The following is a 23,985-nucleotide window of genomic DNA, read 5'->3' on the forward strand; positions in this document are numbered from 1 at the left end:
GTGACAAGGTAGTTAACAAAGTGGAAGGATGAACATCTGTCTCCTGCATATGAGTTGGCAGGTACAGTGAAGCCTTGAAGTACATGAAGGCTTATAGAGAAACTTGCAGCATACTGCCTGTGCAAAACCTCTCCCTAGTCCTATTTCTAAAACTGGACTTTTTCCATTGTTATTCTAAAAGGATGAACTGACTGAGGAGGAAAAGGTAGTTTCTTATATGCCTGTCTGGCAGTACAGGTTATTTATATTCTGATCACAGAATGGAAATGAGTATGATTCAAAGTTAAGATGTCTAGAACTAAGGATTGGAAGGCCCATAGGGAAAAGAGTGAAGGAATGTAAAAAGGGAAGCTATCATTCTAATAAGAAATATTTAGTTAATAAATAAATGTATTACCTTTGGATGTGTTGTATAGTCAATTAGAAGACCTAAACCGAACATGTGATAAAAAAGTGTTCTATGTCACTTGTTTTGTTCTATTTTTCCACCTCTGATATTACAGAAAAAAATGCTTATTTAAAAAAAAAAAAAAAAGTGAGAGAGAGATTTTAAGAAGTTGCTCTCAAGTTTGCCTGGAATGTTAACCAGACATTTCAGCAGAAAGCAAAAAAGAACTTCTTCCTGCCTTTTTAACATTACTGTTAATATTAATTCTGCCTTTTGTATGTGCATACAGTAGAAGCAAGCTCCTGGTGAGTCAAGGAATTTTACATTTAAAATTAAGAGTAACACTTGTGAGGCCTCTGAGGGAAGAGATGGTAAACTTAATAGAATGGTAATTTACTTTGTTGGGCTGAATTTTTATTCTCATGCTTGAATGTTATTGCATCCTTTGAAAAACTCACGAGAGATTTGCAATTAGAGATCTTCTAAACTCAGAACAAATAATTTAAGTAGTGTCTACAAGTGCTATATGTTTTTACAATAGATAATAACTTTGTACCCTTTGTCACACTTCTGCTGTCCCTTTCTTTTAAGGTCTCAGGCACAACATGAGACAGGTGAGGAGATTTTCTTAGCAACGTGAACACAGGAAAATTCTTTCTGGCAATAAGCTATTCAGCACTTCTGCTTTAGTTCATGCTAGAACAACAGTAAGGTGAGCCCTGGGAAAAACTTTCAACTTCTGCTCACTATAAATAAGGTTTCAAAATTTTATTGTTCTTAAAGGGATGACATGAGAGTAGTTGAGTGATTGTGGTAAAAAAATCTAAAACTTTTCTAAATATAAGTAGCTTAGGCTATAAAATGCAACAGCCATTTAAAATCTTCCTTTCCTCTCACCACATATAGAATTAGAGCCACGTATGGCCAAATAGAACCTCATATGACTGTGCACAGGATTTCCACTGCTATGCTATAGGTCAAGCCACGGATGATGCATATTGCTGTTTGGTAAAACCACTGGAATGTTTCCAGAGTAGGATTATCCCAGTAGCCTGATTCTGAGTGGTAATAGATGCCTACAAAGAACAATGGGAGTTTGAGCAGTACAAACGTATTTGTTTTCAAGTGGGTCAGAGACAGATTTTTTTTTTTCGATGGTAGAAGAGCACAGGAATATGGACCATCTAGGTGCTAGTTGCTACGGTAACCATAAAATCACATCCTCCAAAACCTTTCTATTTAATTATATACATCACTGACTATCAAGTGGAGTAAATTTCATTTTTTCTTTAGAACTCTAGGAAAAGGAAAAAAGGAAAGGAAAAAAGTCATGTTCATTGCAGTTTTAACCTTTCCTTTGTCACTGATATTCTTGGGAAGAGAATTTTTCCCTTTTTACAGGCATTTTTTTGCTGATGTTCCATCCAGTTTTATTGACATAGTAAATTATTGTATTGGGCTGTAGTGGTACACAGTTAAGGGCTAGAGGTTTTTCATTGTTTCTGTGTATTTATAGCCTAATTCTCCAGACTTCTCCTTGATATACATGATTTGTTCCCAACCTGCATGCTATGGGGGTTGTATTTCACCTTTGGAAATACCTGCATCATGCTGAAATCCATGTCTACTTGGAGACAATGGCTCAGATGTACTTTCTGAACTGCTTTTGTGCAGCAGGGTGGTTTAGGTGAGTGGGCATAAATAGCCAGACCAGTCTGTACCCAGATAATTCAGATAACTCTTCTGCTCCTAAGCTACCTTCTTTGTAAAATGGCAATAATTATAGCTAACTTTGTCATGTAGGGAAAAATGTGAAAAATATTATTATAATTTATTTTGTTTCCCTACTTTCATAGCTTTTATGACACATCTTTTTTTTGTGTTAGTAGAAGAGATACGTATGTGGCTGGCTTGGGTACTAAAGAATCAGAATTTTCTTGCTTTTTTACAATATATGTAATATGCAAATTTCATTTTTTTCTTTTCCCTCTTTAAATATTTTTCTTTAAAATGTGTTGATTTAAAAAAAATAATAATGAGAAGTGGTCTCCCTATAGGTATTATACATTCATCTTCAATTCATATAATTCTTTCTTCATTATTCTGATACTGCAAATGAATTCTTATAACAAAATTAATATCTTCATATAAAAATGAATCTTTTTATAGTAAAAAAAAAAAATCCAGGTCCCACACAAGTTTATTTTATGAAGTTAAACTGCACATACTGTTGGAGGTTTTCCAGGCAAGAGGTCACATGCTAATAATTATGTTTATTAGCTACCAAGAGTATTACCATTGCAATCAAAATTGCACATTGCAACTCATTATTGCTGTTTTGGAAAGTAAGTAATAGAATTGAGAGAAGTGTTAAGACAATTCATAAAGGCAATCTCTCTGAAATCAATAAACAGAATCCCAAAACAGCAGGCACCTTTAGCCAGATAATAAATAAGCACAGTGTTTGAGCTTTACAGAGTGACTTACAGCTAACCTGAATAATATTTTTAATCCTAATTCATAATATTCTTTGTATGGGACAAAATAATTCAGTATAAATATAATGAAAAAAAATTCAGGTCAGGAAATTTAAAGCTATAATGTTAGTAACGTAACAAGACAACTTTATCAAAATTAGTGCCAAAGTGTTTATTTTGCCAGAAATTAACCTATTGCTGTGATTAACTGTTTTGATTTCTAATGAAGAAGTAAATTATATTGAAAAATAGTAAGTGCTCTGAAATGTATGCTTATACTATTTGGTAAGCATTTTAAATCTTAATAGTACTGAAACACTAAAATTACTGTCATTGCTTTGGGTATTAAGCACCAATGTTTTTCATGTTAAAAAGAGGAATTCCTCCAAGAGGGGAAAAACCCAGAAAAGCCCTACCGTCTGCCTGAGCAGAGACCCTAGCTGTCCTGAAGAAAACCAAAGTCCTAGCATACTGCCTGGAAGGGAGAATCCCAATCTGTGGTTTGGGTTTATGAATTCATGACAGACAGACAGACAGTTCTAAGCAGTCCTCAGTCCAGCATCATGCTTTGAGCTGCAGATGCCCGTGATAGCAATTTCACATCTATTATGAAATTGGGATGATCCTCAATTTTCATTTTCTTTATTAGCCTACTTCCAGACCAGGGAATTCTTGACTAATTTTGGAAGGTGCTTTCTCTGTATGTATGGACTTTATATTATTATTATCTCCTAAAACTGCTCAACAGCTTGGTGGAGATGTATCTTCTTACCTTTTTGAAACACCAGAGAAATGCACTGGGGTATTGTGCATCCCACTAGCGTTGCCAGTTTCTTGCATCCACATTACAGATTAAGTTGCATTTATTCCCACCTATTTGCTACACTCAGAATCTTGTTACAGGGAAAATAGGTGCATATCATACACAAACAGGGATTCTATTGTTATTCTAATTTAAGTCTTAACAGATTGATCAAAGAATAAACATTAGTCTGCTTACAATTGTATGAATACTTATGAATCAAATTTTATAGTTAAGATTATCACACACAAGCAGTCTAGTATCTCCATGTTTCTGTGGTATTACTGTCATCCCTCCACGGTGTTTCTGGGTCCTAACATTCAGGCTTTGGTTCAGGGTGGGGGAGAAGGCTACAGCCAGTCATCAGCGTCCTAGTCTTTTTTTGGGAGAACTGCAATGTCGATGTACGTGTTTCTTTGCTCCTCACTTTTGGGTCTGCATGGAGTAATTTTATACGTTTTATAATATGCTCTATGCCCTGCTGCTTCTTCATTGATTCACATTTCCACATTACTATGTATAGTACATTTAGCTTACGTTAGATAAGTGTTCATTGTCCTCTTTGTTATCCTTAAAACTACCTTTACCCTGCTCACATGGTTGTATTCCTTTAATGACCCTTAACTGACCATTGGTGACATGTTTATAGCCCTGGGGCTCCTGCTGTCATCCTGTGCCTGGAGTTTCAACACCCCTGCTATTGCCCCATGCCAGTACTCCTCTACTCTTCATTTTATTCTAGAGTCATAAACAGTTCATTCTGCACTGAATAACTGCTTGCTATTACCCCATAAAGTCGTTCAGAAGCTAAAACAAAATAGGTAATATTCACTAGATTATTAGATAATTGTTGTTACAGCTAAACAAGACTAAATATGGCTCCAGCTAGGCCAAAACAAGTTCTGACAGAGCCTGATAGGTATTGAGTTCTGTGCTATTAGCTTAGCGCAAAACTTGTTACAAACAACACTGTACTTACTGGGCAACAAGGCTACAAACAAGCGCAATCCCAAAGCCCTCGCTTTAAGGATCCGCGCAGCTATGAATGAAGTACTAACTTGTTGGGTAGCAGTGAAACATCTATAATATAGGACATAGAACCAAATATCCTGTTTACTTACAGTTTTGCAATAGTGGAATGGAGTTATAAAGAAATAGAATAAAAGACATTGCTATGGCCATACTTAACAAGAATCATCTTAAATACTCCAGTTTTTCAGGCTACGTGGTTAGTTTCTGTGAGATATCCCCAGGCTGGCACAGTAGAGAGAGCTCTCAGTTCTGAATGTTTTCTACTTGAACTGTTAATGTTGGTTAGAGAAGCCATTTGGAACAGTTTCTTCTTTGGCCCACAATCAAAGGACCTGGTTTTTTTTCTCTCTTACTTGTTTACCTACTCATCATTTTCCTGTGTTAGAGCACTGAGACATTATATGGTGCCAAGAGGATTACATAATCGCTTTCCCCCATCCTCCCTAAGTTTACTCGATTAACATTTTTATTACATATCTTAATTAGTAGATTCCTAGCTTTGGGCTTCAGGCTGCTTTCTCCTCCTTACAGCCTTCCTCGAATGCACTGATTTCATTTTAAAAATTCTGTAACACAGGAAATGTTAATGGTTTTAAATATTTGGTTTGTTACAACCTTGTATATAGAGTACCATAAAAACACACTAAAAGGGATTCAAGAATTTGCTCCTGAGAAGGAACAACTTCTTCCTTTACACTCCATTAGATTTCAGAAAACTCATTTATATGGACAAAAATGAAAAATAAAAATTGGATGTCCTTAATGTGAAGGATTTAGAAGTAGCTTTTTGTTATTGGAAGAATATGGTGACATATTCTTGCAAATATAAAGGAAAGCAGAGGGTAGTATTGATCCCTCTCTAGCTCAAGAGTTGGAAATGTAGGCATTTCTTTGTGTAAGCCACTTGAGGAATAGATCCAGAAAGCAGTGTCAAACCAGTTCCAAATCTGCAGAAAGCACAGCTGGGGAGAGTCTGAGCTCTTCTTTTTATCCAATAATTCAGTGATCTCTTCTTTTTATCCAATAGTTCAGTGAGTATAGAACTTATCTGTAAAATGATTTTGCAGTTACTCGAGCATGTTTTCTACCCTGGATGGAGTTTGCTGATCATCATATTGAGCATATTCTGATTGAGGGCTCTTGTGATCTGTCTTGCTGAATCCTTTGTGCTTTTTATAAAAACTTATTTATCTTTGATGGAGCAGAGACTTGAATCCTACCCTGACAACAATGCCATCAGTATGTTAGCTGTCATTCTTGCATTGTCTGTTTCTTCTTCCCCCCAAATATTTCATGATTTGAAGGACAGGGGAACAGCTTTGAAACGATGCTTCAGGATATCTGAGGTGACTGGATTAGGTTGGTCCCGGCACCTGGTGACTCCTGTACACTTTGTCTTTGGTGAGATACTTCATGGTAAGGAGAGACGCTTCATGCCTAATATGTGGTTGCAAATTCCGTCAGGTAGTAGGTTGATTACAAATTGTCCAGTGCAATGCAGTTTTTGTGGATGGACCCTAATGCTACCAGCAGCTTGTTAATGCAATGAACAGCTGTATTTCCTGTTCCCTTTTTTTTTTTTTTTTTGTGCTTTTTTTCAATGTACAGAAAATACATAAGATAGTTTGCACCTGTACTGTTTGGTGCACTGAAAAGGTCTTTTTCATGTGTTTTCCCTTTCTAGTTATACATTAAGAAGCATCGTTTGCCTGCTATAGAAGTATGCAGCAAAATTATGTGCTGGGATCTGTAGATGCGTGTGAGAGAAGCCCCTTGTGTCTCTTGTTTCTTTCTGCACTACAAATCAGGCAGCAACAAATATCATTTATCCCCAAATCACATTAAGAGTAACTTCTCATATCGTTATGCCTTTAAAGGAACCCTGGGCTTGGCACATAACTGGGACTCTTCATATCTGTTATCCTAGGAACGATTTCTGCTTTGCTAAACTTTCTGGCTTGTTTTACATGAAAATGATCCCACAGGATGGAATGAGGCCAAATGTTGCATTGGCCAAAATACGAGGTGATGAGTATAATTGGGTTTTTATTTATTATGTGACTTGGCATTATGATATCTGAATTATCTACACAAGCCTACACAAGCCATATAAGAAAATGAGCCTGCTAGCTGGATTTTGTGCCTGGAATTAATCATCCATATGTTGCTTCCTTTCTTCCCCCTCTCCCTGTCCTCTCCCTTCCTCTCCCCTCCTCTCTTTCCCACAGGATCCCATCTTGTGTGCTCTGTGCCAGGCCAGTTTAAGTAGCCAGGTATCTACGGATGTTTGTAGTTGACTGGAGGGTGAAACACATGGGGCTGGAAACATTACCCAGTCCATCTATCCCTTACCCTCTGTGCAAGGAAGCTCGTAACACCAGGCTCTCTTTCCAGAGCCTGTGTTATGCAGCAGAATTGTGTGGATATCTTTCCCAAAAGAACACCTCCATTTTGAAGGAAAGGAATAGGTTTGCAATGCACTGAAAGTTTCAATTTTTAATTTAATTTCTGCATCTATTTTAGCTAAATGTTAGCAGTCTTATTTTCCCCTTTGGGATATGCTAGTGGTGAGCCCAGTTGCCAATCAGATGAGTTGGTCTGTGTTTTTATTGTCCTAGGATGTCAGAATTGGGATTTTGGTTTCACAGATCACACTATGAATTGTACTGTTTCCATTTCTTTGAATTTATCCCTGCTGGCCTGTCTAGACACCTTCAATATGTGGCATGGGAAGTATCTTTGCATGCAAAACCAGAGGGAAAAATATAATGATTATGAATGATTACAAAAGAAGTATTTCCATAAGTTACAGTTTATTTTGTCAGCTAATTCTACAGAACATGATGGTTTCAGGAGAGGAAATGTTTGAAGTCTTTTGTCCATGGAAGCCTAGAAATCAAACACATTGCATTTAATATTAATTTTGGATCATGAAAAGTGCAAAATTCCTTTGTGTATGTATTTTCTTGCATGAACTCAGAAACATACATTCAATAAATTCTGCAGAAGTGTTATGTTGGGAAATAATATATGCACAGGATTAACAATACAAAAAAATTAGTTCTGTATAAAAAAACTGTGCTATTTAATTATTCACTTAAATCTCTTTTCTTTGCATGTAGTTTGTGAGACTTGCACTGTGACTTGCAAAAATCATTTAGCAATTCAGAGTAAATCTGGCTCCTCAGTCTGCTTAAATATTCAGTATTCACAGTGTATCTACTACTTTTTCTGAATTCCTTGTTTTAACAAACGTCATTTGTGAACCTGCTTTGTAAATAATAATATTGTACACACTACAACCGATATAATTATACTGGTAAAAGTAGTGATACACCTACAGTCCTATGACAGTGTATCATACTAACAGCATTAATCCCTTTCTCCTCAGAGGAATAGCATTACTGATAAAACTAAGTATCAACCCAGTTATAAGTGTAAAACATTTCTCTGTCTACAAGACCTTTCTGTCAGAATTCTGATGTGAATATTTGGGTTTCTAAAATGGTTCCAAATTCAAGAAATATAATTGTTCAATATAGTATGTAGCTGTTCTGAACTAGGAAATGGGAAAAGTGTTTCAACGAGTATCCTTGCTCATGGTTTCCAGAGATGTTATTCCCAGAAAATTTCTTCACTAGATCTTCCTATAAAGTAAGTACAAATGAATGCAACCAAAAGAAATCAGTTTAGAATGTATTTCTTTTTCTCTATGCTGATTTTTTTACTGCTTTTAGCTGAGTCTTCTCAGCTCCATTGGAAATACATAGCATTACTTAGAAGCCTGTGTATTTCCTTTTCTTTTGTTTTGTTAACCATTTGTTCAGTGATTTAATGTAATTTACAGAAATGTGCAATGAATAACCAGCAACTTTACGACATTATCCTAATAAGTAATGAAAATAGCCATTCAACAAGGAAAGAAATTAAACTATTTATCAAAGATGTTGCTAAGGCTGTAGAAGAGCCACTGACTATACAGTAAAGCAGTACTTTCCTTGAAAATTTCCCATCTCTCTAAAAGAAAGTTTTTATTCTCACACAGAGAAAATAGCAGGTTTTGTATTTATCAAAATGTCTGCCACTGAATGTCAGTCATCACTAGGTAATTGCTTTCCACTTAATAATGGCATTGCCTTGAGTCTTTTGGCCTCACATGATTGTATTCAACAGTTTTGGAAGCGGAAGAAATAAATATGGAATTTGACACTTCAACTAACTGACAGTGAGAACACACATATACAGATATTTGTGTATGTATTTATTGATACATATACAAATACATTTTTATAGGTTGTTTTCATGTAACTCCATTACATGAGAAGCTCCATTAAATGCCCATTGGCTATATGATATTTAGGTGGTCGAAGTATAAAATAACAACCAACTCCAATGAAAACAAAAGATTCGGTACCATTCTCCTGTTCTGTAGCATTTCATACCGGGGGGGGGGGGCGGGGAGACCAGGTTCTGCTGACATTTTGCACACTGAGAAACTCTTCTTCTCATGGAGTCCCAGGGTTTCATTATCATTATTCACAAGGTCATACTCAATGGGAGCAAGTGTGGCAGAATTTGCCGTGAATTAAACCAAAAATAGAGGTCCAGTTTTTCAGTACAGTTAGAATCATAGAATCATAGAATGGTTTGGGTTGGAGGGGACCTAAAAGACCATCTAGTTCCAACACCCCTACCATGGGCAGGGACACCTTCCACTAGACCAGGTTGCTCAAAGCCCCATCCAACCTGGCCTTGAACACTTCCAGGGATGGCGCATCCACAGCCTCTCTGGGCAACCTGTTCCAGTGCCTCACCACCCTCACAGTGAAGAACTTTCTTACATCTAACCTAGATCTACCCTCTTTCAGTTTAAAACCATTACCCTTTGTCCTATCACTACATGCCCTTGTAAAAAATCCCCCTCCAGCTTTCTTGCAGGCCTCCTTTAGGTACTGGAAGGCTGCTATAAGGTCTCCCTAGAGCTTTCTCTTCTCCAGGCTGAACAACCCCAGCTCTCTCATATAATTGTCTCATATATCACAGTCTCTCATTGACTTCAATGGAGAACTGTTTAAAAAAAATGGCACCCTATGGCCCTATGCTCTTTCTCTCATACAGCACAACTTGCGAAACCTATAGAGGTCTTTTGTTGTAAATATCCAGTCACCTGAAATGATTAAAGTCCAGTGTGGAAATTTGTACCTTATTACTAACTTGAGCCAGCTTTTTCTATTAACTCATGAACTGCATATTAAAATGTAATGGATCTCTAGGTTTATCAAATTAGAAAGGTAGCCACTGGGAATCTAGCCCATAACAACTTAAACACAGATTATATTGCAGCCTCTGCAGACACCCACAGCACTTGAGGCTGAAAGAAGTTTTCTAATGCATTGCACAATTTTAGTCCCAACAGACAGCCTAAAAATAAAACTGTCGAAATATCTTACTACCTCCCACGAAGTGTTGCAGACGTTTCAGTAGTAGGGCTCAGGGTAAAGGCATTCAGGGCTGATCCCTAACCCAGTGAGAACAATGAGATTTTACTTTGATTACACTTTATGCTTGAAAGTATGTGGAAATACCAGTACAATTTGTTAGCATTTTTAGTGGAAAAGGACAAGGAAGACAAAGAAGGAAGGGAGATAGGGAGGGAGAAGTATGATTATTGACTTTGAACAAAGAATTCTGAAACTGTCTACAAAAATCATTACTGGAAGACTGAGTAAAATTATGATTTTTAAAAGCAGAGAACAATGACTGAACAACTTTTATCTTCTCTTATTTCAGAAAAATATAATGTAAAGCAAACAAGTCCATTTAAAGTCATGTGAAATTCAACCAACCGTGCTATTTCACATTTTTCATTATTAGAAACATATGGAAATATCCACCAGTCAACGGTATCATGAATTCCAAGAAATCTGGATAAAGGATTTTTAGGCACAGATCAGAGAGAAGATGAAGTGACTGAGAATTTATTTTTCCTACAACAATGTACAATGCAATTATTTAGTGAAAGAACTGAGGTTGTCTCGAACCTTGGTGGAAAAAAAAGGAAGTGAAAGAGAAAAAGCTAAATTAGACAGATCTTCTAGACTAATAAGATAAATATTTAGTGCACAAATTCATGAGGTGTACTGAGATTGAGGTCTGATCAGTTCATTGTTATTTGGTGAGAACTAGGTCCAAGAAAGAGTATATGTACTTAAAAGTTAGTTTCCTCAGGAAGGGAGGAAGAACACTTCCTCAGCTTTATTTTAAATTTGTTCTTGCGTAAGTGAAAAATTCTTTGATTAAGAGAAAGAAGAGAAAATAGGTTTACTAGAGCAAGAAAAGAGGCAAGAGGAACCTTGTCTGTTGAACTTAACAGCATTCATCAGGAAGAAGGGCGACATCTTTTCTGTTTGTCCTTTTGCCCAGCAGGCTTGTCCATTGGCAGTCTTTGATTCCCAGTACCACCACAGCTCTATCTGAGAACACTTTGGTGAACACACTCAGGCAGGTCTGGAAAATAAAATAAATAACCAACAGGATTACAAATCCTGATGATTCTTGGCATTTTGAGTAGTACATTTAAAATCAAATTGTCTTAACTATTCTTTGATAATAACAGTAGATTATTAGATGCTACTACATCTGATCAAGAGCATCACGATATGCCTCCAGTCCTTAGTGAGATATATTTGAAAAATAAGCACGGTAATAATTTCAGAAATTAGGACATGTCTGTCCCTGCAAACATAATTTTCCCTAGGGTGGACTGGCAAACTTCTCTGAATTCACTGAACTTACCAGTTAAAAAATAATAGCAATAGGCTGAATGTCTGAATCCCATTTTTTAAACTTGTTATTTAACTAAACTTTTTCCAAGCATTTTTCTCAGTTAACCCACTACTTTTTCCACTTTCAAACTTTAAACGAAAGAGACAGCTCTCCACGTAAATTACATCATCTGGAAGCTGTCTTTGAATATCCAGCCTTTGCTGTGGTATTTCCCTGAAAAGGGTTGTCACCTACACTGTAAATCCTTTTTACTCCAAATCGCTAAGTTCACTGAATGCACATAACTCCAATTAACTGCAGCCTGTTGGCTCAAAAGCAATTTGGTCTTTCATTAATTACTCAGGTAAACACAGGAAAAGCTCTTGTAGTTTGCCTGAATTCACAGAACAAACACCCCCCCCCCCCCCCCCTACCCCCCCCATCTTTGATGATCCAAGACAATCTTGACTTTTGATGCTTATCACTTAGTTGTTCAATAAAATGTAATTAAAAACAAAAATAACATCCCCCTATCACCAACCCTGAGTTACAGTTAATTGTCAAGCTTTCAAACTTACTCTCACAGTGCAAAGCTTATTGCACTTTAGGTCACAAGACTATCTGTTTAATCTCTTTCCTTGTGGATTGACTCTCCTGAGTCTCACAGTGGGATTTCTGGAGGTGAAATTCAGTTACAGCTGCTTGGAGGTTTTTCTCACTTGGTTTTGTATTGAATGTATGCAAAATCGAAAAGATTATGCATGTTTTTATTCAAAGGCATAAATCAGCTCTTCTAGAAATCCAGAACTATTTGATGCTTAGCAAGCCATTTGATCAATTCATTCTGCCTTTCAAGATGGGGAAAAAAAAAGGTAAACTGTTACTATTTATCTTAATTTAAGGTTAACTCAAATTTCACATAGAATAAGAAGAGGGGTGGAGGCCATTAGAAAGAGTATAAATATAAAAATCCAAGTAAGTCCAGTCTAGTGAATACAAAACCAGTGGAAGGTAACTGAAGTATCCAGTATGATCATGCCAAGGAGCCAAACTGAAGCTAAAAAGGGCTTCATAAACAAAATTGAGCAGTGAAATGGGCATGCAAGAAGTAATTATAAAAATTAATGGACTGTTATTCACCTAGTTTTTTTAATGTTAATGAACAAATTAGTCTTGCATGTGAGTGTACCACATCTGTTTGTGCTTACATACACAGAGAAACACATCCACATGTCACACAAGCTGGCTTGATTGCACTTTGCAGGACATATTTGTGTACATTTTATCACCATTTCTGTAAACAGCAGTTTCTTTCAGTATGTTCCATGCTCTCTGCCTGGGTCTTAATGGAAGTGTTAATTAGAAGCGCAGTAGGAAAACAATTTATGCTTTTAAACATGTCTTGTGTATGGAGTTTGAGTAATGAGAAAAAACAGGCCAGAACATTTGTATGAACAGATACTAATTACTGTTTCTGAGTCTAACACGCTCACTATTATTGCCAAGAGTACAGCACAGAACTATGAAAAAGACAGATGATGAGAGATTTTAAATAATTTTTAAAAAAAGGGCCAAAGTCCCCATGTTCCATAACAGTAATTTTACATGTTCAGCTGAAGGTAGACTGATGGTTTGTTTTCATAAAACCTCATTCTGCAATGTCTTTAATTTGCTTCATGTTCAGTATCTACTGAAGTCCCTGTACACTTACCTTGATGAAATTCTTGGAAATCTGTGGCAGGATTTTACCTGATCATAACTATTCTGCCTCAAATGTAGTTTGCATGTATCCAAGTGTATCCTTCCACTGTCAAAAATCAGGTTCATAAGTGCTCAGGAAAAATTTCTCCCCTGTCCTATATTCCTGGAATTAACTGAGATTTTATCAGGAAAGAAAGGGTGATAACAGGATAGACTTTGGTATGATTAGCTAGAGAAGTTAGATTGACATGTTTGTATTGATGGACAATTAACTTTATAAACCAAAGAGTGTTTAAACCTGATAGTAAATTTGGTGAATAACAATATCAGAATCCCAGAACAGAGAGGAAAAAGGAACAATAAGGAAAATGTAAAAGGGAAATATTGGTAATATAAATGGCAAAAAATAAAGGACAGTAGGAAATAAAAGGCACTAACACTGCATGCGGCTTCTTATTGCTTGCAAAATAGTAGAATAAATACCAAAGCTAATGAAGAGTATAGTTTGATTATTTACTACCTGGTTTAATTTCTTTTTTTACTGGAATTCATTGTACTTCATATAACACACAGTTGGAGTGGAACAGTAAGTATATAATTTTCTGCTGCTTAAGTACACTATCCACTGTAAATTGAAAACTTTCAGCTTGCTTTAATTTTGCAGACAGCCAGATGAAGTGATCAGCAGTTCAGTCATCCGGGAGTATGGTGGGTTTCTTTGGAAATATATTTTCCATTTAGTTGTTTGGTGCCTGTAAACTCCTTTTACGGAGTGGGGTGATACAGGCGCTGCTCTCTTGCCTCAGAGGTGTAGTCAAATACATGATTTTTTACAGCTAGGAGTAATACAGACTGCCCTTGATTTTTGTTGTGATCCTTACTGTATTTTTGTAGGATATAGTAGGTATCATCAGAAATTTCTAGCCAAAAATGAAATGAAATTTAAGAGACGGATGCAGTGTTTGTATATATATATATATACGTACACATATATGTATGCATATATAATGAAGAATGCATACTAAATTATTTGTAATAACTCTACACACAACTCTTCTCTGCTTAGGTATAGGGGTTATGTTTTTCAAAATTTGTCACTGTCCAGTTAACATGATGTCAACAGTGAAACCATTGGCCAGATTTGGACCAACTGAAAAATATTCCAAGGCCCCACTAAGGGCTTTTGTCTTGCTTGCAAGGAAACTAGACAAGTGTAAAACTTGGAATATTGCATATGGAATTTACAGTAGGTCCTTGAAGGGCAAGACAAAAAAATTGGGGTTAGGGTTCCTGGAATACTTGATTTCATAACAAAAATTCAAAGGGAGGTCTGAGCCCACACAATACATTGAAAAATGGAGGGTAATGAAGGTGGTATTTCAGGGTTAAAGTCTGAAAAAACAGAGCAGTCCTTGCTTGGAGTCACATCTAATGTCATTTCCTGCTGACAACAGTACAGTTTGCCAGTTTGGGAGAATTCCCATACCCTACTATGGATAAGTGCTCATGGTTTTTAAAGTGTCCTCTTTCGTTTTCTGATGGTGATGAAAGATAGCAAGCAGATGACAGAAGCAGGTGGACACTGTCAATGGTAGCTTCTGAAAAACAGCTATCAAGCCGTGTGCTTTGAAGAAAGAAAGACAGAAGATGGGTAATAACAAAGGAATATGAGAGGGTTAAATGGAAGAAAAGGTGAGAAAAGAGTGTAAACACAGAGAATAAGTAGGATGTGAAATGTTGAATGCCAGAGTCACCACCAAGAATTGATGTCCTTTCCATTGGCCAGTCCTTCCAGTTTCTGGCCCCATGTTATGGGTCTTTCACATAAGAATTTTAATTTTTTTGTGAATTATTATAATGCAGAAATTCACCTCACCCCACTGTCAGCATTGATGCTACACCAGCACTAGTCACCCGTGTTTCCCCTCTAGACAGTGAAGAGAAATGGGCCTTTTTAAGGCATGATTCATCTGACCTATTCTAGGCATTTACATTAGCATGAGACAAATTGTGGAATGGAAGTGCTTGCTTTACTCCATTGCCTGGATGTTTCTCACATTACTACTTCACGTACAAGCAGCTACAATAGATCAGATTACTTAGCTCTTTTGTACCTTTGCATTTAAACTGTCTGGTGGCTTGTAATAGTTGACTGTGAGTAGCTGAGGGTTTTGGCTCACTGTCAACATTTCTTAAAATTGGTAGGGTCCCAAGCTATTTTTTGTTCTTCCATTTTCTGGGCAAAATGAAGCACTAAAAATAAAGATATGTTTCAAGTACACTAAAATGTTTTACACATTCTAAAGCAAATCTTTTGGGTTTAATTTTTATCAACTCTTGAAAGTATTTTTATGGCACCTTTAAAACATATTAAAAATCAAATCTTTTTAAAATTGAAGAGACATTCCATTGCCTTTTGAAATGTTATCTTTGTTCTTTGAAACTGTTTGGCAAATTTGACTTAATTTTGGCTGGGCTTAAAAAGCATTTCTGGCTAGTAAAAGATTTGGGGGGGGGGGGGTGAAGTTTGACCAGCTCTAATGACTGGATTAATTGTGCTTTTTTTTTTTTCCAGGCTTGTTCCTTTTTTGAAAAACTCTCAGTTGTATGTCTGTGAAATGATTGCTTGCCCTTGCTATGAGTCATGGCCCAGTACTGTAGACCAATTTGCCTGTGCAATAGCTGGCAGCCAGGCAGCCGGCTGCAGAATGCGTCTGTCTTCTGTATGGGGTCCAGAGGCCTGCTAGGCGGGTTGCTAATTGCACATTGGCAGCCATGGTAGAGGACAGGAGAACTGTGAAGAGGACTGGGGCGTTCGGTGTTTGGAAGAAGCTGTAAGATTCAGTGAGTTAATTTGAAGTAGCAATGAACCTCTCCACCCAACTGTCTTCTATACATTGAAATATGGTTTGGATTGTTGCTGGGGTATGTAACACCTGTAGCTGACGCTAAGAAAGAGAGACAGCCTATAAAACCTTTCCTTAGACAAGAGCAAATGCCACGTTAGCAGAAGCACAAGTAGCAGGGCAATGGCAGTGGGCTGGGGAACAGGCAGGAGCCGTGGGACCACAGTGGGAATCCCCAGTTACAGTGCGAGTACACAGCAAGGAGGAAACACGTTTGATGTTAAACCAGGCAGAAAGAGGCACTAGTGAATAGCCATATGATGTAGTTTAGACAAAGATAAATACATAGAAGTGGCTTGTCCCCACTAACAGCTGCCTGCTCTGAAAAACTGAGCATCTCTATTTCCCACATGCCAGTGTGCCAACATGGGGTATTTCTTTTTATTCTTTCTAATCCTTATGTGCTTTGAGGAATCACCTCTGTTTCTACTTGTATCTTTGCAAACAGGACTAGGAAGTTGTATTTTTGCCTATAACTGTATCTGCCAGGTAAATACCATAATGACTCATTCTTTGTGTTAAGACCTGGGCTTTCCCAGTGTTGCTGGCACTCAAGTGTTATTAGCATAATGTATTTTTAGTGAACTCTGTCAGCAGAGCACTGTATGGCTAATCAAGCACTCATTGGGGATAAATGGTAGACTTAATATTCTTATCAGGCTACTGGAGCTTAGAAGTTACCGACCCTTGTTCCACTTATATCAAAGCCACTTACAATGAAACTAGCTTGTAGCAAATTCATTTTCTGTTCATGTCTGATTGCCTATGATGGTGCCTAGAAACAGAAAACAGAAAATGGAAAATGGGAAAGAACGAGGGCCCCTGTTGCCTGAGGCCTTAATGTGATTGCAAGATATTGATCATGTTGGATACTTCAACCTAATCCTCACAGTTTCACAGGCTTTGCAAAAAATGTTTCTCATAAGCACATTTTCAATTATATTTGAATCTTAGTGATTCAGAAGCACTATTCTTTAAGAGGATCTATTTAATATTGGTTGTAGCTGCCAATTAAACTAGGGTTTTTATTAATTTTCTCTAGTATTTAATCTTGTCTGCTGCCACCATGAAATCTGGACAGTATAGGTCAAGGTAATGCCATGGGTCAAACCCAGGAGCTGCTTCCATCCAGCACTCTGCCTTTTCCCTAGGAAAGATCAGGACTGCTTGCAGGGCCAGTGATGTCTGCCCAAGCACTGAAACGCCTCCTGTGGTGCCTGCTGTGTCCTGCCACATTTTCCCATTTCTGCCACAGTTTCCCCACCCCCGCCACATCTTCCCCATTTCTGCCATTTCTGCTGCACCTCTGGGCTCATGGACCCAGCAGCACAGCAGAAGGGCTCCTTCAGCCCCACCATATCAGTGTCACTGGCAGCATCACTTCGCATTTATTGATCTATGTGTTGGACAATAGGTTTGGCATGAAATTCAGTTTTCCACTGAGAAGAGAAACCACAGCCAAAGGCAAAGGAAGTAATTATTTTTTTGGATACTAAAAGGAAGAATACTAAAGGAAGGAACTGTGCAGGGTGATGCATACACAGAGATCCTTAAAAAAAAATCCCTTGGGATAGCCATTAGAAAGAGTATAGAAATGGGAAGAACAAATGTCTCACTTATTCTGTAATTTTATTTTTGTATTTCTTGGGACAAAAGGAACCATAGTTTTCTGCTGTTCTGAGATTTTAGGCCAACTGGATGTTTTTCAGGATTCCTCTGTGGTAGGTCCGGAAAGTCTGCTGCTTTCCTGGACTGGATCTGTGTGTGTGCATGTGTGTGCGTCAGTCTCTGTGCATTTTTGGTCATGCACATGTGGGCACATGTGGGCACGTGTGTGTGTGCCTGTATACATGTCTATGTGCATCTACGTGTGTGTCTACACATGTGTGAGCACATACCAGTGTGTGTTCTCCAAAACTTGGGCTCTGTCCCTGCAGCTACCTGTGCTGAATAACACCAGATTACACTGAAATACTGATAATCTCTGCTAAAGTCTTGTCAGCTACTCTCCACGATATGATTTAGCTGTGTTTCGAAGTAATTCTTTAAGTTTTTCTATGCTTCAGGGAGATTTAAACCTATACATTTTGCAGAGAAAAATGTTCTAGCAGCAAATAGTTTCAAAATGTACCATGAAGAGGATTTTCCATGAGACATTTCTATCATCAGTTAATTGGCCACCAGGTGACTTAAGGTAGTTAACAAGCTTCTTAAAGGCTAGAGGACACTACACACATTTCCGCTGCAGACTTTGGATGTTTCTGCTTTGCCCTAAGCAAATCTAATATTAAAAGAATGGGAAATTTTCAAATATTGATTGTGTTGCTGGTGAATGTAAGTTTGACTCTTCCACAGTAAAGTCATTCCTTTGAAAGATGGAAGAGGCGTAGGGGTTATTGTCCTGCTAGCTTTTATCCAGCATTGTTGGCTGCCGCTAGTTATTCAGTAATCAAATAAATGTCCTAGTGCAGTGTAGGTAAACCTACTTCAGGAGAAGCCCTAAAGGTTTCTGAGATTTAATAAGAATTAAAAGTTAAGTCTTAGAGACAAAATGATCTAGTTGTAAAGTGTTTGTCTCAGAGTTGCTACTTCATCTGTTATTTGTCTCACTTTAAGTAAGTGAACAATTTCTATACAGTGTTAAATTTTGTCTTGGAAATGAATTAAACTAAATGAAACTCAGTTTAAGTTTAAATGAATATTTTATGTTCTCAGTGAATACTTCAAGTTTAATGTGATTTAACAAAGCCACAATAAATGTACTCTACTTCTTTAGATCAACCTTTTTGAGTGACCTCAACCAGACAAACTAGCAAATCTGTTCCAAAATACAATGCGTTACAGGTGTTGCTACATGAGCAATGCACCACCGGGTAAGCAAGTTACAGATTCAGTTACTTTGAAATAACTGTGTGCATGCTACTATCCAAAGCAAATAAGTAAAATAACTTACTCCTCACATTTGCTGCAGGGTAAACATTTGCAAACTGAAAACTTGAGATATTTCGATGGATAGCTAACACACCATGAATCCCTAGTCCCATGTCCCTTACTGCACAGTAACTAGTATCTGTACCTTTACACTGAGTCTGACACCTTAAGCACCACTCAGTAGTCAATGAAGATCATAAACCTCTCACTTCTCAGGAAATTTCTTTTTTTTATTTTAACAGTAGTTGGTTTTCCAAGTACTTAAGTCAGTGTAAAATGGTATGTTTTGATACAAGGAACGAATCAATCCTCTCTCCTCTCTCCCCTCCCCTCCCCTCCCCTCCCCTCCCCTCCCCTCTCCTCTCCTCTCCTCTCCTCTCCTCTCCTCTCCTCTCCTCTCCTCTCCTCTCCTCTCCTCTCCTCTCCTCTCCTCTCCTCTCCTCTCCTCGTCTGTACAGCTGAGATGCCTAAGAAAAATGTTTTCATAGTATAGGTTCAAAAATCACTGTCTTAGGAAGTTAAAAAATGTTTAGAATAGGTAGGGTGTTGTTTAGCTATTCTCTTGCATCAGCATTAATCTTTCAGAAGTGGTAATATTTCTCAGAGAAACAATTTTTCCTCTCATTGATTATATGACATTTGGGGAACAAAGATAGTAATTTCTTACAATTGTATCATGCCTTCCATCGAAATGATTCCTTAGCTTTTCACCAGTTATATACTGCATGGTGGTACAAATATCTACAAAAACAGATGCATAAGGTAAAGGACAGAAATAAACTCAGAGATTTATACCTCCTTTTCAAAAGACTACAGCTTTGTATGTGTTGTCTAAGCATCTGTGGCTCTTATTGACTGGGATGGGAAGAGCTGTCATCCTTGGGAAAGGAGTGGTTTTACATACATATAAAAAAATTGCTCTTCAGTCCTGACTGAAATCCTTAAGAGAGTCACAAAAGACTCATTAAATATATTGAAAAAAGACTCTTAGAATGCTGGATTCTGTAGCACATTTGCCTAGAAGTGGGTGTTGGCTGTCAGTTGCCCTTGCAGGAGGGGTACCGGTCTGTGCCTGTGGAGGGGAATTCCTCCCCAGAGCCTGGTACCAGCAGGACCAGCTCCCACCATCTCCACACACTTTGGCAGGAGACACTATTCTCCCTCCACATCTTGGGCTGCAAGTCCCCCCCAGGGATAAACTGTACCTGCAGCTATGTTGGGATTTCTTATCTTCAAAGCACTGCAACTTCCTAAATTTATTTCCAGATGCAAACCCTTTTGCTTAGTCACATCTTCCCAGGCATATTTGCCAGAGGTTTATTGTTTCCTTTTATGGCAGCTGAAGCATTCAGAACTTAGGTAGAAACAATTATCTTTCAACTTTAAAGCATTCATTATAAGTTTGTTTCCAAATCTTTCTTACCTTTCCTCCTAGAAGTGTGCTGCAGTACATTTTTTACCCACTCTTTCCTTTCCAAATGGCATTAAAAAACAATTAAAAATATTTCTTGATATTTCAAATGTAAAATATATAAAATGTAAAGCAACTGGGTTTAGTTTATCATTTTTGGTATATCACAGCTTTTCTATAAAGACTGCATAAGATGATTTAACAATACAGTTGGCAGGTTTGGTAACTAGCTGCTTGGGCTAAAGAGCTTTTCTTCATTTTCAAGGACTTCCATTTGTTTCTCGTTGTCATGTATCACTGCTGTACAAATATTTTGGGGAAGATATCGTGCAATTCCCATACAAGGAGAAATTTGTTATTTCATCATAAGTATGTGAAAACAGGACAACAAAGCCACCTGAACAGATACATTAAGTCTTTCCCTGTTATCCTCTAACTAGTAGTTTTCTCTTGAGGAAAACATTGTCATTTTACAGATTGTATACAGAGAAATATCTTTCAAAATGGTTGTCATCTTCCATTGTCAATAATACAAGTGAAGTTACCAACTTGGTATCAGGAGGTTATTTTAGAAGGACATCCATTTCTGCTATCTTCCTTAGATCATGAGGAGATACCCTTTGTGATTTGTTCCTGAAGAAGAGGTTATGCAGCCGCTTCTGCTGATTGGTGAACCGCTAGCTATTAAAAATGATGGCAAAAATCCTTTCAATAAGGGCCACACTTCAGGAAGATAAATGAATTTGGGCTGAAATAGTTTTAGGTGAGGTAATGTGGCCACAGAAAGCAGAGGGAAGTTGTTATTTGGGCATATGTATGCTCATACATGCACATTTGTGCATAGTGGAACATGGACAAAGCAATGGGAAGGTGTATAACAAGAGAATAAAGGTCAAGATTTGGGAATGTATATTTGTTCATGCCCTCCATTGAAAAAAGGGATTTTTTGTTGTTTTTAATAGGACCTCTTTAAGAAATTTAGCATTTTATATTTTAAATGCTAAATTTTGTGAATAATAAAGCAACACAAGCATTGCAAGCTCGCTATGGAATTTGACCTATGCTGAATCTTTGGTGTAGAGTATGTGACAGACAATTTTCGTTTAGGGACTAGATTTTAATGAACATGTTTACCTGTAAATCCTCAAAAAATTCATTCTTCATTCAAAATGAGTGGAAATTTGGTAGGAGAGATTCTGTCTGTCTCGTGTATGATAAAGGGATTGAATTCCAACTTTAGCTTACATATAAAACTTCAACTGGCAATGTGTGCCCTGAATTCTGTTTGATGTGTATGTCAATGTCCTTCAAATACCACAAGCTAAGAAAAACACTGTTAACTGCCAGTTTTTGAAATTGTCTAATGCTGGCTGACTGATTAAAGCAAACTTGTCTATATGCTGCTATCATTTATGCTATTTAAAACTTAGCCCCATTTTCACTCCCTGTTTTAATACTATTATCCACCTACTCTGTTTGACTGGGAAAGGATCAACATGAGAAATTCCTTTCATGGCAGATGGGTGGGGTTTTTTCAAATATTGCTATGAATATCGAGAAGATCTGGCAGTAGGTTTTATCTGTGCTCCTAAGGATGATGGATATGGCTGGTTTTATATATTCAGTATATGATAATTCTTGGTGTTGTTTGTCAGACTTTATGTTCTGTAAATGGAAAATTTAAATAGCAACAAAACATTTAAATAGAAAGCAAAGAATTATAAAGAACTGAGTTATAATCAAATGGAGTATTAGGTAGAATTTAAGGCCACCATGACTACAACTGAATTTTTGCTCTGTGTCTCACCAAAAAGACAAAGCCTCCACCAGCATGTGTGCCCTGAAACACCACTCTGATGCATTTTTTTAGGGTGTGAGTTACTGAAATAATTCCACCTTCTGAATCTCCACAGTAGGGCTGGTCTAAGATGGAAGCTTTGGTATGAGATCAAAAATGTTCTTTTATATATGGAAAGAAAAGATTGTAAATAACCATTTAAATATATATTTTTAAGTAGAAAATAGGGTGATATTGCATATAAACCTTTCCATTTAATAGGAAATTAGAGGGTTTGTCACTTTTCAGGATGTGGGATGTTGAAATGTGCTTTTGTTGCAAATATTGCCCCCTTCCCAAACATCAGACTATGCTTCAACTGCTGCCATGTCTTGCACGTTCTAGGAGCCATCTCTCCAAGTACAATCTTGCTAACTGGGTAAAACATGACAAAAAAGTAACCTGGTTAACATATTTGAAATATTATCACAGTGCACATGAAACATCACAGAGAGAATCACAGAATCACATGGGCAAAAGCTCAGTGGCAGTCTATGGTTGTGGTCTTTAAAGGGTGAATCTCAGCAGACCAAGGGAGTTTTTCATGTTAAGTTTTAGCACCTGGTAGTTCTTGTTAAAATATTAAATGCTCTCACTTTTCAAGTAACCAAAGAGAAAATATTCTTACATAAAATATCTGTTAGGGGTAAAGGGCAGGAGGGCCCAATAATTTAACAGATGTTTAATAATACTGAAATCATATTCTGGAATATTTTGGTGAGCTCAAGTAACTGAACTGTTTAAAATTCAAGATTCACATCTGGTATTTTACTGGTATTTTTAGAGAAGAAACAATTTAGCCCAGCATGTATTTACAGCTCCAATGTCTTGCAACATTCATCGCAAACAATGAGGTTGTACATACTTCTTCTTACCACCGATTTTTTTATTGTTTCCTGAAGTCACAATCAATAATATGTCATCCATACACCCCACATATTTGGCTTTTAGAATAAATATGTCTTTTCTACCTCAATGACATAAAGACTACTTGGAGAAAGTTATGGATCAAAACAAATTATGAAGATCATTATGAAATAACAGTGGGTCTCCAAAGACTCATTGCTGTATGAAATTAATTACAACCTCCACAACAACCCTTCACTGAAGGAAGTTAATTTTCATCTTACCTTCTGTGAACATTTCATGTACTCAAACAGATGAACTTCTGAAAGAAAAGGCGTGAGACGAGGTTAACAAGAAAGGGAGTGAAAGTGGTTCATGAATAGGTCTGTATGTTAGAAGGTTAGTCACAATACAGAAAATGTTAAAAAGCTGTCTAACGTCCGAAGAAATGTTTCTTTTGCTCTGTGCAACTGATGAAAACCACACTAAAGCTGCAAGCTTGATATGCAGCAACAGTAGAATGCATCTCTAAACATATGAAAGGCACCGGGCTGAAACTGGACAAAGCCTTTCACAAGTCTCACCTTTCAGTTCATTCTCAAGGGGATTGCTGTTTCAGAAACTGAAAGATACTTTTCCATATTAAAAAGGCCTTTTTTAACTAGTGCCTTGGTTTATTGTTGACTCATTCAAGTGGCACCCAATAGAGCAACTGAATTTTATTTGGAAACCCACTTAGGGCTGAACAGTTTTGGCAGTATAACTTTCCTCTGGCTTTGGGAGATTTTTCTACAGCTTTTTACCATGTAAATGTGCCCACTGAGTGATTCAGTTAGAAATTTCCATGAGAATACATCCTGACAGCAAGAACCATAGCTATGCCTCAGCA

At 37.3% G+C, this 23,985-nt stretch overlaps 1 long non-coding RNA gene across 1 annotated transcript; it reads right to left on the bottom strand.

Moving 5' to 3' along the window:
* Positions 1-7,514: 7,514 nt before the first annotated feature.
* LOC115344156 lies at positions 7,515-23,486 on the bottom strand. The gene is made up of 3 exons (XR_003924452.1): positions 23,381-23,486; positions 11,052-11,206; positions 7,515-7,588 (listed from the first exon to the last, which is right to left on the bottom strand). It is a non-coding gene; the product is annotated as an uncharacterized LOC115344156 (long non-coding RNA).
* Between the last annotated feature and the right edge of the window lie 499 nt (positions 23,487-23,985).

This window comes from Aquila chrysaetos, chromosome 7, assembly GCF_900496995.4.
Source record: "Aquila chrysaetos chrysaetos chromosome 7, bAquChr1.4, whole genome shotgun sequence".
Lineage (NCBI taxonomy): Eukaryota > Metazoa > Chordata > Aves > Accipitriformes > Accipitridae > Aquila > Aquila chrysaetos.